Source organism: Danio rerio, chromosome 4 (genome assembly GCF_052040795.2).
Source record: "Danio rerio strain M-AB ecotype USA chromosome 4, GRCz13ab, whole genome shotgun sequence".
NCBI classification, from domain to species: domain Eukaryota; kingdom Metazoa; phylum Chordata; class Actinopteri; order Cypriniformes; family Danionidae; genus Danio; species Danio rerio.
Genome location: NC_141024.2, coordinates 79,096,185 through 79,108,366, shown reverse-complemented (window position 1 = coordinate 79,108,366; position 12,182 = coordinate 79,096,185). Strand labels below are relative to the sequence as shown.

The window sequence follows — 12,182 nt, the reverse complement described above, 5'->3', positions numbered from 1 at the left end:
CACAATAAAGGAGCTTTTCAAACAAAGTTCTTAACAATTGCAGCAGCCAAGATATATAAATGTTAAAAATGACAGGGCTAAGAGTCCAACTAAAGCAAACTCTGTTCTCCATGATGGTGACGTAAAACTTTAACTTTTTCTCAAGAAGAACTTTAGTAGATGTTATACAAAAATACATGTATTAAGTAATAAGTGTAGCTGGTGATGATGTTTGTAGAGTTGTTTAATCATCCGCTGATCATTTAAATGATTTAATCATTTGTTGTTCTTCAGGTTATTTCATTATAAAGCTGTGACTAAAGTTCTGTATGTTCTGTTCTTGTTTTTTCCCTTCAGTATTTCTTCATTTGTTCATTGTTAATCCTCAATTATCATTTAATTAGTCAGTTAATTAATGAATTTACTTCAGCTTTGCTCCATGTTTCTTGAACACTCAGTAGTGTGGACACTTCAATAAAAACTGAAGTATATGCTCTGGGGTTTAAAGGGTTAAAGGTGTGAGAGGTAAAAACACAGTGTAAAAATGTATTTTAACAGTAATATACTGTTAATTTACACTACGGAAATAGACTGTAAAAAAACAGTATATTGCTGGCAACCACAGCTGCCAGTAGATTACTGTTAAATCAAGGAAAAAACAGTATTTTACTGTAAAACCTGAAGCTAATTTCTTCTGTGTGTCACCGTTGTGGAGGAGAGTAGAGCCAGTGTATGAGTTAAAGATGAACAATGAACTGCTGATGTTATTATGCATGTTTCTTTATTTAAAGATAGCAGCTGTTTAGTGGCTGATGCAGTCAGAATCTCTCTGGTGATTCCAGATTTACATGTATGTGTGCTGTTGTGAAAAATAAGACATTAGAGTTAAACCGAACTTTTCTAATTAACTAAAATAAGTTATCATTATAAGTATACTTCTAAGCATATATAACACATTACTTCATAAACTCATTCAGCAGTTGACCAAGTTGAGGCACTTGCTTTCAGTGAGCAAAATGAGTTCACTTGAGTATTGTGTAAATCAATGTAGTCCATGTATTTTTACAGCAACATACTGTAAAATAACAGTACATTGCTGGCAACTGCAGCTGCCAGTATTTTACTGTTTTTTAACGGGACAATTTTTAACAGTGAAGTGTTAAAGGATAAAATAAAGCTTCCAAAAATACACTGCGTACACATATTCATGTGGTTGCTTTAATGTTATTATTGTGTAATTTAAAGGATGGTAATATTAGGGTTCTGTATATTATTCATAAACAAGTTATAAACTCTAGTTTAGCTAACAGTAAAAATAAAAATGGTATAAAATTATATTGTAAATTAAACTTAAGTAAATGTTCAATGTAAATGCAGTAAAAAATAATATGTATATGTAAATATAACTGTAAACATTGATGTAAATGAAATATTTAAAAATATATTTAATTGTATTTTTAAATAATTTATTAAACTTTTAAAAATTGATAAACCTATTTTAATATCAACGCCTGAAATTTTAATTTTATTGTATTTTAATATAATATTTCTTATATCCTATAGCCTAATGTTTTTAGGTACTATATTTAGTTTAATCAGTTGTTTAAATATTTTATTATGTGTTATTTAATATTAATAAATAAGTTACCTGAACATTACGGTCAATATAATTGACAAAATTCTAAAACATTTAAAAGTCAATATTTCAGTATGTTTATTATTGAACTATTAAAAAATATTATATTTCTTAAAAGGTGTGAAATATAAGTCCTGATTATAAAAACATTTTATCTAACTCACATGCAATTCAAATAAAGCTATATTTAGTTATGTTGCAAATAAACATACAATTATATTTGAATATAATGTAATACATTTATTAAAAAATAATACTTATTATTATGTTACTCAATTCTTTTTCAAATTATGTAATATATGATATACAATGAGAGCAGTCTACAGCACATGGCTAATTAATATGCACCTGTCATACCCCAGAAAGCACATGGCTAATTATGCCAGTTCCCGCCTTTGATTTTTTTACCATATTGGGTAATTTCATTAATTTCAGCAAGCATGAGCACCTGTCAAGGTCTCAGGTGACCCCAGTGGGGTTCAGGGGTCACTACCTTGCAGTCTAAGGACTTGTGACGTCGAGAGGACTGCTGGGGGCCACAGGGTGGGGACAGAGAAGATCCATCAGGTTCCTTTGCGCAGGGGCCATGCTAATCTTCTCTGTATCGATCCAATTTTAGTATATGTGCCACCGTAGCGAGCACGGACCAGCAGTCAGGCTCAGGGCATATGTACGCCTCAAGTCCCAGCAATGTTCCTCCAAGGTGGTGGGACCTGGAGAGCCATGTTCCCACTTGTATGCCGTGCACTACAGAGCTTTGGCCCTGTCAGTGCTAGGCACACTGATTGATGCAGTAGGTCACCAAGTTTATGGACAGGGGGAAATTAGAGTGTCAGGATAGCCTATGGCAAAGTCCCAGTAAAGCAAGGGCTTTGGAAGTGCATTGGTTGCACAACAAAACAAATGATCAAAGCATCCCACATTCGTTTTCACCATGCATGTAGACTTTCCAGTTGACCCAGCAGCACCTCCCACGATTTGCTAAACCCATCCTCATGCACCATTTGGAATCGTGAAAAGCCTTTTGTCTTTTTGCATTTCTGTACTTTTACCCACGCACTAAAACAGCAATATGGAGCACTTCACGGATTTGCGTGTCATCCTTTCGCAAGGGCCATGCTAATCTTCTCTGTATCGATCCAATTTTAGTATATGTGCCACCGTAGCGAGCACGGACGAGTGGACAGGCTCAGGGCATATGTACGCCTCGAGTCCCAGCAATGTTCCTTCAAGGTGGTGGGACCCGAAGAGCCATGTTCCCACTTATATACCGTGCACTACAGAGCTTTGGCCCTGTCAGTGCTAGGCACACTGATTGATGCAGTAGGTCACCAAGTTTATGGACAGGGGGAAATTAGAGTGTCAGGATAGCCTATGGCAAAGTCCCACTAAAGCAAGGGCTTTGGAAGTGCATTAGCACAACAAAACAAATGATCAAAGCATCCCACATTCCTTTTCACCATGCATGTAGACTTTCCAGTTGACCCAGCAGCACCTCCCACGATTTGCTAAACCCATCCTCAAGCACCATTTGGAATCGTGAAAAGCCTTTTGTCTTTTTTCATTTCTGTACTTTTACCCACGCACTAAAACAGCAATATGGAGCGCTTCACGGATTTGCGTGTCATCCTTTCGCAGGGGCCATGCTAATCTTCTCTGTATCGATCCAATTTTAGTATATGTGCCACCGTAGCGAGCACAGACCAGTGGTCAGGCTCAGGGCATATGTACGCCTCGAGTCCCAGCAATGTTCCTTCAAGGTGGTGGGACCCGAAGAGCCATGTTCCCACTTATATACCCTGCACTACAGAGCTTTGGCCCTGTCAGTGCTAGGCACACTGATTGATGCAGTAGGTCACCAAGTTTATGGACGGGGGGAAATTAGAGTGTCACGATAGCCTATGGCAATCCCACTAAAGCAAGGGCTTTGGAAGTGCATTAGCACAACAAAACAAATGATCAAAGCATCCCACATTCGTTTTCACCATGCATGTAGACTTTCCAGTTGACCCAGCAGCACCTCCCACGATTTCCTAAACCCATCCTCATGCACCATTTGGAAACGTGAAAAGCCTTTTGTCTTTTTTCATTTCTATACTTTTACCCACGCACTAAAAAAGCAATATGGAGCGCTTCACGGATTTGCGTGTCATCCTTTCGCAGGGGCCATGCTAATCTTCTCTGTATCGATCCAATTTTAGTATATGTGCCACCGTAGCGAGCACGGATCAGCAGTCAGGCTCAGGGCATATGTACGCCTCGAGTCCCAGCAATGTTCCTCCAAGGTGGTGGGACCTGGAGAGCCATGTTCCCACTTGTATGCTGTGCACTACAGAGCTTTGGCCCTGTCAGTGCTAGGCACACTGATTGATGCAGTAGGTCACCAAGTTTATGGACAGGGGGAAATTAGAGTGTCAGGATAGCCTATGGCAAAGTCCCAGTAAAGCAAGGGCTTTGGAAGTGCATTGGTTGCACAACAAAACAAATGATCAAAGCATCCCACATTCGTTTTCACCATGCATGTAGACTTTCCAGTTGACCCAGCAGCACCTCCCACGATTTGCTAAACCCATCCTCATGCACCATTTGGAATCGTGAAAAGCCTTTTGTCTTTTTGCATTTCTGTACTTTTACCCACGCACTAAAACAGCAATATGGAGCGCTTCACGGATTTGCGTGTCATCCTTTCGCAGGGGCCATGCTAATCTTCTCTGTATCGATCCAATTTTAGTATATGTGCCACCGTAGCGAGCATGGACAAGTGGACAGGCTCAGGGCATATGTACGCCTCGAGTCCCAGCAATGTTCCTCCAAGGTGGTGGGACCTGGAGAGCCATGTTCCCACTTGTATGCCGTGCACTACAGAGCTTTGGCCCTGTCAGTGCTAGGCACACTGATTGATGCAGTAGGTCACCAAGTTTATGGACAGGGGGAAATTAGAGTGTCAGGATAGCCTATGGCAAAGTCCCAGTAAAGCAAGGGCTTTGGAAGTGCATTGGTTGCACAACAAAGCAAACGATCAAAGCATCCCACATTCGTTTTCACCATGCATGTAGACTTTCCAGTTGACCCAGCAGCACCTCCCACGATTTGCTAAACCCATCCTCATGCACCATTTGGAATCGTAAAAAAACTTTTTGTCTTTTTTCATTTCTGTACTTTTACCCACGCACTAAAACAGCAATATGGAGCGCTTCACGGATTTGCGTGTCATCCTTTCGCAGGAGCCATGCTAATCTTCTCTGTATCGATCCAATTTTAGTATATGTGCCACCGTAGCGAGCACAGACCAGTGGTCAGGCTCAGGGCATATGTATGCCTCGAGTCCCAGCAATGTTCCTTCAAGGTGGTGGGACCCGAAGAGCCATGTTCCCACTTATATACCGTGCACTACAGAGCTTTGGCCCTGTCAGTGCTAGGCACACTGATTGATGCAGTAGGTCACCAAGTTTATGGACGGGGGGAAATTAGAGTGTCACGATAGCCTATGGCAATCCCACTAAAGCAAGGGCTTTGGAAGTGCATTAGCACAACAAAGCAAACAATCAAAGCATCCCACATTCGTTTTCACCATGCATGTAGACTTTCCAGTTGACCCAGCAGCACCTCCCACGATTTGCTAAACCCATCCTCATGCACCATTTGGAATCGTGAAAAGCCTTTTGTCTTTTTGCATTTCTGTACTTTTACCCACGCACTAAAAAAGCAATATGGAGCGCTTCACGGATTTGCGTGTCATCCTTTCGCAGGGGCCATGCTAATCTTCTCTGTATCGATCCAATTTTAGTATATATGCCCCCGTAGCGAGCACAGACCAGTGGTCAGGCTCAGGGCATATGTACGCCTCGAGTCCCAGCAATGTTCCTCCAGGGTGGTGAGAACCGGAGAGCCATGTTCCCACTTGTATGCCGTGCACTACAGAGCTTTGGCCCTGTCAGTGCTAGGCACACTGATTGATGCAGTAGGTCACCAAGTTTATGGACAGGGGGAAATTAGAGTGTCAGGATAGCCTATGGCAAAGTCCCAGTAAAGCAAGGGCTTTGGAAGTGCATTGGTTGCACAACAAAACAAATGATCAAAGCATCCCACATTCGTTTTCACCATGCATGTAGACTTTCCAGTTGACCCAGCAGCACCTCCCACAATTTGCTAAACCCATCCTCATGCACCATTTGGAATCGTGAAAAGCCTTTTGTCTTTTTGCATTTCTGTACTTTTACCCACGCACTAAAACAGCAATATGGAGCGCTTCACGGATTTGCGTGTCATCCTTTCGCAGGGGCCATGCTAATCTTCTCTGTATCGATCCAATTTTAGTATATGTGCCACCGTAGCGAGCACGGACGAGTGGACAGGCTCAGGGCATATGTACGCCTCGAGTCCCAGCAATGTTCCTCCAAGGTGGTGGGACCTGGAGAGCCATGTTCCCACTTGTATGCCGTGCACTACAGAGCTTTGGCCCTGTCAGTGCTAGGCACACTGATTGATGCAGTAGGTCACCAAGTTTATGGACAGGGGGAAATTAGAGTGTCAGGATAGCCTATGGCAATCCCACTAAAGCAAGGGCTTTGGAAGTGCATTAGCACAACAAAACAAATGATCAAAGCATCCCACATTCGTTTTCACCATGCATGTAGACTTTCCAGTTGACCCACTAGCACCTCCCACGATTTGCTAAACCCATCCTCATGCACCATTTGGAAACGTGAAAAGCCTTTTGTCTTTTTTCATTTCTGTACTTTTACCCACGCACTAAAAAAGCAATATGGAGCGCTTCACGGATTTGCGTGTCATCCTTTCGCAGGGGCCATGCTAATCTTCTCTGTATCGATCCAATTTTAGTATATGTGCCACCGTAGCGAGCACAGATTAGCAGTTAGGCTCAGGGCATATGTACGCCTCGAGTCCCAGCAATGTTCCTCCAAGGTGGTGGGACCTGGAGAGCCATGTTCCCACTTGTATGCCGTGCACTACAGAGCTTTGGCCCTGTCAGTGCTAGGCACACTGATTGATGCAGTAGGTCACCAAGTTTATGGACAGGGGGAAATTAGAGTGTCAGGATAGCCTATGGCAAAGTCCCAGTAAAGCAAGGGCTTTGAAAGTGCATTGGTTGCACAACAAAGCAAACGATCAAAGCATCCCACATTCGTTTTCACCATGCATGTAGACTTTCCAGTTGACCCAGCAGCACCTCCCACGATTTGCTAAACCCATCCTCATGCACCATTTGGAATCGTGAAAAGCCTTTTGTCTTTTTTCATTTCTGTACTTTTACCCACGCACTAAAACAGCAATATGGAGCGCTTCACGGATTTGCGTGTCATCCTTTCGCAGGGGCCTTGCTAATCTTCTCTGTATCGATCCAATTTTAGTATATGTGCCACCGTAGCGAGCACGGATGAGTGGACAGGCTCAGGGCATATGTACGCCTCGAGTCCCAGCAATGTTCCTCCAAGGTGGTGGGACCTGGAGAGCCATGTTCCCACTTGTATGCCGTGCACTACAGAGCTTTGGCCCTGTCAGTGCTAGGCACACTGATTGATGCAGTAGGTCACCAAGTTTATGGACAGGGGGAAATTAGAGTGTCAGGATAGCCTATGGCAAAGTCCCAGTAAAGCAAGGGCTTTGGAAGTGCATTGGTTGCACAACAAAGCAAACGATCAAAGCATCCCACATTCGTTTTCACCATGCATGTAGACTTTCCAGTTGACCCAGCAGCACCTCCCACGATTTGCTAAACCCATCCTCATGCACCATTTGGAATCGTGAAAAGCCTTTTGTCTTTTTTCATTTCTGTACTTTTACCCACGCACTAAAACAGCAATATGGAGCGCTTCACGGATTTGCGTGTCATCCTTTCGCAGGGGCCATGCTAATCTTCTCTGTATCGATCCAATTTTAGTATATGTGCCACCGTAGCGAGCACAGAGCAGTGGTCAAGCTCAGGGCATATGTATGCCTCGAGTCCCAGCAATGTTCCTTCAAGGTGGTGGGCACCGGAGAGCCATGTTCCCACTTGTATGCCGTGCACTACAGAGCTTTGGCCCTGTCAGTGCTAGGCACACTGATTGATGCAGTAGGTCACCAAGTTTATGGACAGGGGGAAATTAGAGTGTCAGGATAGCCTATGGCAAAGTCCCACTAAAGCAAGGGCTTTGGAAGTGCATTAGCACAACAAAACAAACGATCAAAGCATCCCACATTCGTTTTCACCATGCATGTAGACTTTCCAGTTGACCCAGCAGCACCTCCCACGATTTGCTAAACCCATCCTCAAGCACCATTTGGAATCGTGAAAAGCCTTTTGTCTTTTTTCATTTCTGTACTTTTACCCACGCACTAAAACAGCAATATGGAGCGCTTCACGGATTTGCGTGTCATCCTTTCGCAGGGGCCATGCTAATCTTCTCTGTATCGATCCAATTTTAGTATATGTGCCACCGTAGCGAGCACGGATGAGTGGACAGGCTCAGGGCATATGTACGCCTCGAGTCCCAGCAATGTTCCTCCAAGGTGGTGGGACCTGGAGAGCCATGTTCCCACTTGTATGCCGTGCACTACAGAGCTTTGGCCCTGTCAGTGCTAGGCACACTGATTGATGCAGTAGGTCACCAAGTTTATGGACAGGGGGAAATTAGAGTGTCAGGATAGCCTATGGCAAAGTCCCAGTAAAGCAAGGGCTTTGGAAGTGCATTGGTTGCACAACAAAGCAAACGATCAAAGCATTCCACATTCGTTTTCACCATGCATGTAGACTTTCCAGTTGACCCAGCAGCACCTCCCACGATTTGCTAAACCCATCCTCATGCACCATTTGGAATCGTGAAAAGCCTTTTGTCTTTTTTCATTTCTGTACTTTTACCCACGCACTAAAACAGCAATATGGAGCGCTTCACGGATTTGCGTGTCATCCTTTCGCAGGGGCCATGCTAATCTTCTCTGTATCGATCCAATTTTAGTATATGTGCCACCGTAGCGAGCACAGACCAGTGGTCAAGCTCAGGGCATATGTATGCCTCGAGTCCCAGCAATGTTCCTCCAGGGTGGTGGGCACCGGAGAGCCATGTTCCCACTTGTATGCCGTGCACTACAGAGCTTTGGCCCTGTCAGTGCTAGGCACACTGATTGATGCAGTAGGTCACCAAGTTTATGGACGGGGGGGAAATTAGAGTGTCAGGATAGCCTATGGCAATCGCACTAAAGCAAGGGCTTTGGAAGTGCATTAGCACAACAAAACAAATGATCAAAGCATCCCACATTCGCTGTTACCATGCATGTAGACTTTCCAGTTGACCCAGCAGCACCTCCCACGATTTGCTAAACCCATCGTCATGCACCATTTGGAAACGTGAAAAGCCTTTTGTCTTTTTTCATTTCTGTACTTTTACCCACGCACTAAAAAAGCAATATGGAGCGCTTCACGGATTTGCGTGTCATCCTTTCGCAGGGGCCATGCTAATCTTCTCTGTATCGATCCAATTTTAGTATATGTGCCACCGTAGCGAGCACAGATCAGAAGTCAGGCTCAGGGCATATGTACGCCTCGAGTCCCAGCAATGTTCCTCCAAGGTGGTGGGACCTGGAGAGCCATGTTCCCACTTGTATGCCTTGCACTACAGAGCTTTGGCCCTGTCAGTGCTAGGCACACTGATTGATGCAGTAGGTCACCAAGTTTATGGACAGGGGGAAATTAGAGTGTCAGGATAGCCTATGGCAAAGTCCCAGTAAAGCAAGGGCTTTGGAAGTGCATTGGTTGCACAACAAAGCAAACGATCAAAGCATCCCACATTCGTTTTCACCATGCATGTAGACTTTCCAGTTGACCCAGCAGCACCTCCCACGATTTGCTAAACCCATCCTCATGCACCATTTGGAATCGTGAAAAGCCTTTTGTCTTTTTTCATTTCTGTACTTTTACCCACGCACTAAAACAGCAATATGGAGCGCTTCACGGATCTGCGTGTCATCCTTTCGCCTCTTGCGGGAGAATCTTCGGTTCCCTTCCCGTTCCACAGTTCCACTTTCCCTTCTTCCTGATTGGCCCGACGTCTGGCTCAGGATTGGTCGACGCAAAGTTCCACAAAGCGTGCTTCCGAATTTGGTCATGTCATGTAGCGTGCCGTTGGCTCTTTGAGAAAGTTCCACTGAACGTGCGCTCCGATTGGCCGCTGGGCGGGACCTCCAGGAAGCGCGATTTATAAAGCGGTGCAGTGGATAGAGGAAGTTAAAAAAGGAGACAAAACAGACTATAAAGACGACAAGCTTTGTTGTAAATGTTTATTTTGTTTGACAAAAAAATAGATATATACATGTATATGTTTTAGGGCTTTATGATAGCATAGAAAAACGCGATTATTTCTAAAATAACATTTCCCTAGAAAAATGCATTTTTTCTGTGTTATTAAATCATTTACTTAATAATATTAAATGGTTAAAAGATATTGTTCAGATGCAATTAGCTCTAATTCTAAAAATTATAAGTCTAATAACACTGTCAAGGTGCAAACATTTAGTCTTTAAAACAACTAAGCAAGATAAATGTTTATTTTGTATAAAACAAATATAAATATACATGTACAAGTTGTAGGGCTTTATGATAGCATAGAAACTGCTATTATTTCTAAAATAACATTTATGATAGCATAGAAACTGCTATTATTTCTAAAATAACATTTATGACAGCATAGAAATTGCTATTATTTCTAAAATAACAATTCCATTCAAAAATGCATTATTTTATCTGTGTTATTAAATCATTTACTTAATAATATTAAATAGTTAAAAGATATTGTTCAGATGCAAATAACTAATTCTAAAAATTAAGTCTAAGTCTAAAAACACTGTAAAGGTGCAAACATTTAGTCTTTAAAACAACTAAGCAAGATATTCAGACTCTGATTGGCTGTTGTCATTTTCTTTTTTCTTCTTAACTTCTGCTATTAGTGTTTATTTACAGCTCTGGGTTAAGCTTTGAGCTGCTCTAGCAAATAGCCGAGCAGCAACTACTGGGAAGGTAGTTTATAAAATAATAATTTATCATATGTTTGTGATTTTTTTTTTTTTTAAATATTGCATAAACTGTTGTGATAATAAAATAATTTTACGCTATATTGTACTGCCCTAATATGTTAAAAGTATAAATGGTTATATATTTTGTGTAAATAAACATTTTTCTATTTTATTTCTAATCTCTGTGTACATTTCAGCTTTTTTTTTTAAAGATATTTGTTCAGTAGCTACAGTGTCCCAAGAGTGAGTTATCTGTTGTGACTTGAATAACTTTACACAATATTTATATTACACTTTACATAATTGTTTTCTATTCATTTATTGCAAACAAGAGTTGAAGGATAAAATTAAACTTCCAAAAATACACTGCGTACATATTCATGTGGTTGCTTTAATGTTATCATTGTGTAATTTAAAGTATGGTAATATTAGGGTTCTGTATATTATTCATAAACAAGTTATAAACTCTAGTTTAGCTAACAGTAAAAATAAAATGGTATAAAATTATATTGTAAATTAAATTTAGGTAAATATTCAATGTAAATGCAGTAACACCTAAAAATATGTGTATATGTAAATACAACTGTAAACATTGATGTAAATGAAATATTTTAAAATATATTTAATTGAATTTTTAAATAATTTATTAAACTTTAAAAAATTGACAAACCTATTTAAATATCAATGCCTGAAATTTAAATTTGAAAGTATTTTAATATAATATTTCTTATATCCTACAACCTAATATTTTTAGGTACTATATTTAATCAGTTGTTTAAATATTTTATTATGTGTTATTTAATATTAATAAATAGGTTACCTGAACATTATGGTCTATATAATTGACAAAATTCTAAAACATTTAAAAGTCAATATTTCAGTATGTTTATTATTGAACTATTAAAATATTTTATTTCTTAAAAGGTGTCAAATATAAGTCCTGATTATAAAAACATTTTATCTAACTGACATGCAATTCAAAAAAGCTATATTTAGTTATGTTGCAAATAAACATAGAATTATATTTGAATATAATGTAATACATTTATTAAAAAAATAATACTTATTATTATTATATGTTACTCAATTCATTTAAAATGGATTTTCTTTTTCAAATTATGTAATAAATGATATACAATGAGAGCAGTCTACAGCACATGGCTAATTAATATGCACCTGTCATACCCCAGAAAGCACATGGCTAATTATGCCAGTTCCCGCCTTTGATTTTTTACCATATTGGGTAATTTGTTTAATTTCAACAAGCATGAGCACCCTTCAAGGCCACAGGTGACCCCAATGGGGTTCAGGGGTCACTACCCTGCAGTCTAAGGCCATGTGACGTCGAGAGGACCGCTGGGGGCCGCAGGGTGGGGACAGAGAAGATCCATCAGGTTCCTTTGCGCAGGGGCCATGCTAATCTTCTCTGTATCGATCCAATTTTAGTATATGTGCCACCGTAGCGAGCACGGACCAGCAGTCAGGCTCAGGGCATATGTACGCCTCAAGTCCCAGCAATGTTCCTCCAAGGTGGTGGGACCTGGAGAGCCATGTTCCC

The 12,182-nt window shown here is 41.0% G+C and overlaps 1 protein-coding gene, 13 non-coding genes and 2 pseudogenes across 14 annotated transcripts in view; all 16 read right to left on the bottom strand.

The window, feature by feature from the left end:
- The window catches only part of LOC137489621 (uncharacterized), a 403,605-nt gene that overhangs the window by 126,743 nt on the left and 264,680 nt on the right, over nt 1–12,182 (bottom strand). The window lies entirely within an intron of this gene.
- Nucleotides 2,185–2,258, bottom strand: LOC137489854 (U6 spliceosomal RNA; annotated as a pseudogene).
- LOC137489858 (U6 spliceosomal RNA) lies at nt 2,682–2,788 on the bottom strand. Its single transcript, XR_015484964.1, has one exon. It is a non-coding gene; the product is annotated as a U6 spliceosomal RNA (small nuclear RNA).
- Nucleotides 3,209–3,315, bottom strand: LOC141384307 (U6 spliceosomal RNA). The gene has a single exon (XR_015484699.1). It is a non-coding gene; the product is annotated as a U6 spliceosomal RNA (small nuclear RNA).
- Nucleotides 3,734–3,840, bottom strand: LOC141384217 (U6 spliceosomal RNA). Its single transcript, XR_015489234.1, has one exon. It is a non-coding gene; the product is annotated as a U6 spliceosomal RNA (small nuclear RNA).
- Nucleotides 4,264–4,370, bottom strand: LOC141382069 (U6 spliceosomal RNA). The gene has a single exon (XR_015485092.1). It is a non-coding gene; the product is annotated as a U6 spliceosomal RNA (small nuclear RNA).
- Nucleotides 4,795–4,901, bottom strand: LOC141382056 (U6 spliceosomal RNA). The gene has a single exon (XR_015485062.1). It is a non-coding gene; the product is annotated as a U6 spliceosomal RNA (small nuclear RNA).
- Nucleotides 5,320–5,426, bottom strand: LOC141382044 (U6 spliceosomal RNA). The gene has a single exon (XR_015484975.1). It is a non-coding gene; the product is annotated as a U6 spliceosomal RNA (small nuclear RNA).
- Nucleotides 5,850–5,956, bottom strand: LOC141384306 (U6 spliceosomal RNA). The gene has a single exon (XR_015484698.1). It is a non-coding gene; the product is annotated as a U6 spliceosomal RNA (small nuclear RNA).
- LOC137494924 (U6 spliceosomal RNA) lies at nt 6,375–6,481 on the bottom strand. The gene has a single exon (XR_015489223.1). It is a non-coding gene; the product is annotated as a U6 spliceosomal RNA (small nuclear RNA).
- LOC137494829 (U6 spliceosomal RNA) lies at nt 6,905–7,011 on the bottom strand. Its single transcript, XR_015484980.1, has one exon. It is a non-coding gene; the product is annotated as a U6 spliceosomal RNA (small nuclear RNA).
- Nucleotides 7,435–7,541, bottom strand: LOC141384305 (U6 spliceosomal RNA). The gene has a single exon (XR_015489212.1). It is a non-coding gene; the product is annotated as a U6 spliceosomal RNA (small nuclear RNA).
- On the bottom strand, nt 7,962–8,068 carry LOC141384304 (U6 spliceosomal RNA). Its single transcript, XR_015489201.1, has one exon. It is a non-coding gene; the product is annotated as a U6 spliceosomal RNA (small nuclear RNA).
- LOC141384303 (U6 spliceosomal RNA) lies at nt 8,492–8,598 on the bottom strand. The gene has a single exon (XR_015484697.1). It is a non-coding gene; the product is annotated as a U6 spliceosomal RNA (small nuclear RNA).
- Nucleotides 9,018–9,124, bottom strand: LOC141384216 (U6 spliceosomal RNA). Its single transcript, XR_015489189.1, has one exon. It is a non-coding gene; the product is annotated as a U6 spliceosomal RNA (small nuclear RNA).
- LOC141382086 (U6 spliceosomal RNA) lies at nt 12,021–12,094 on the bottom strand (annotated as a pseudogene).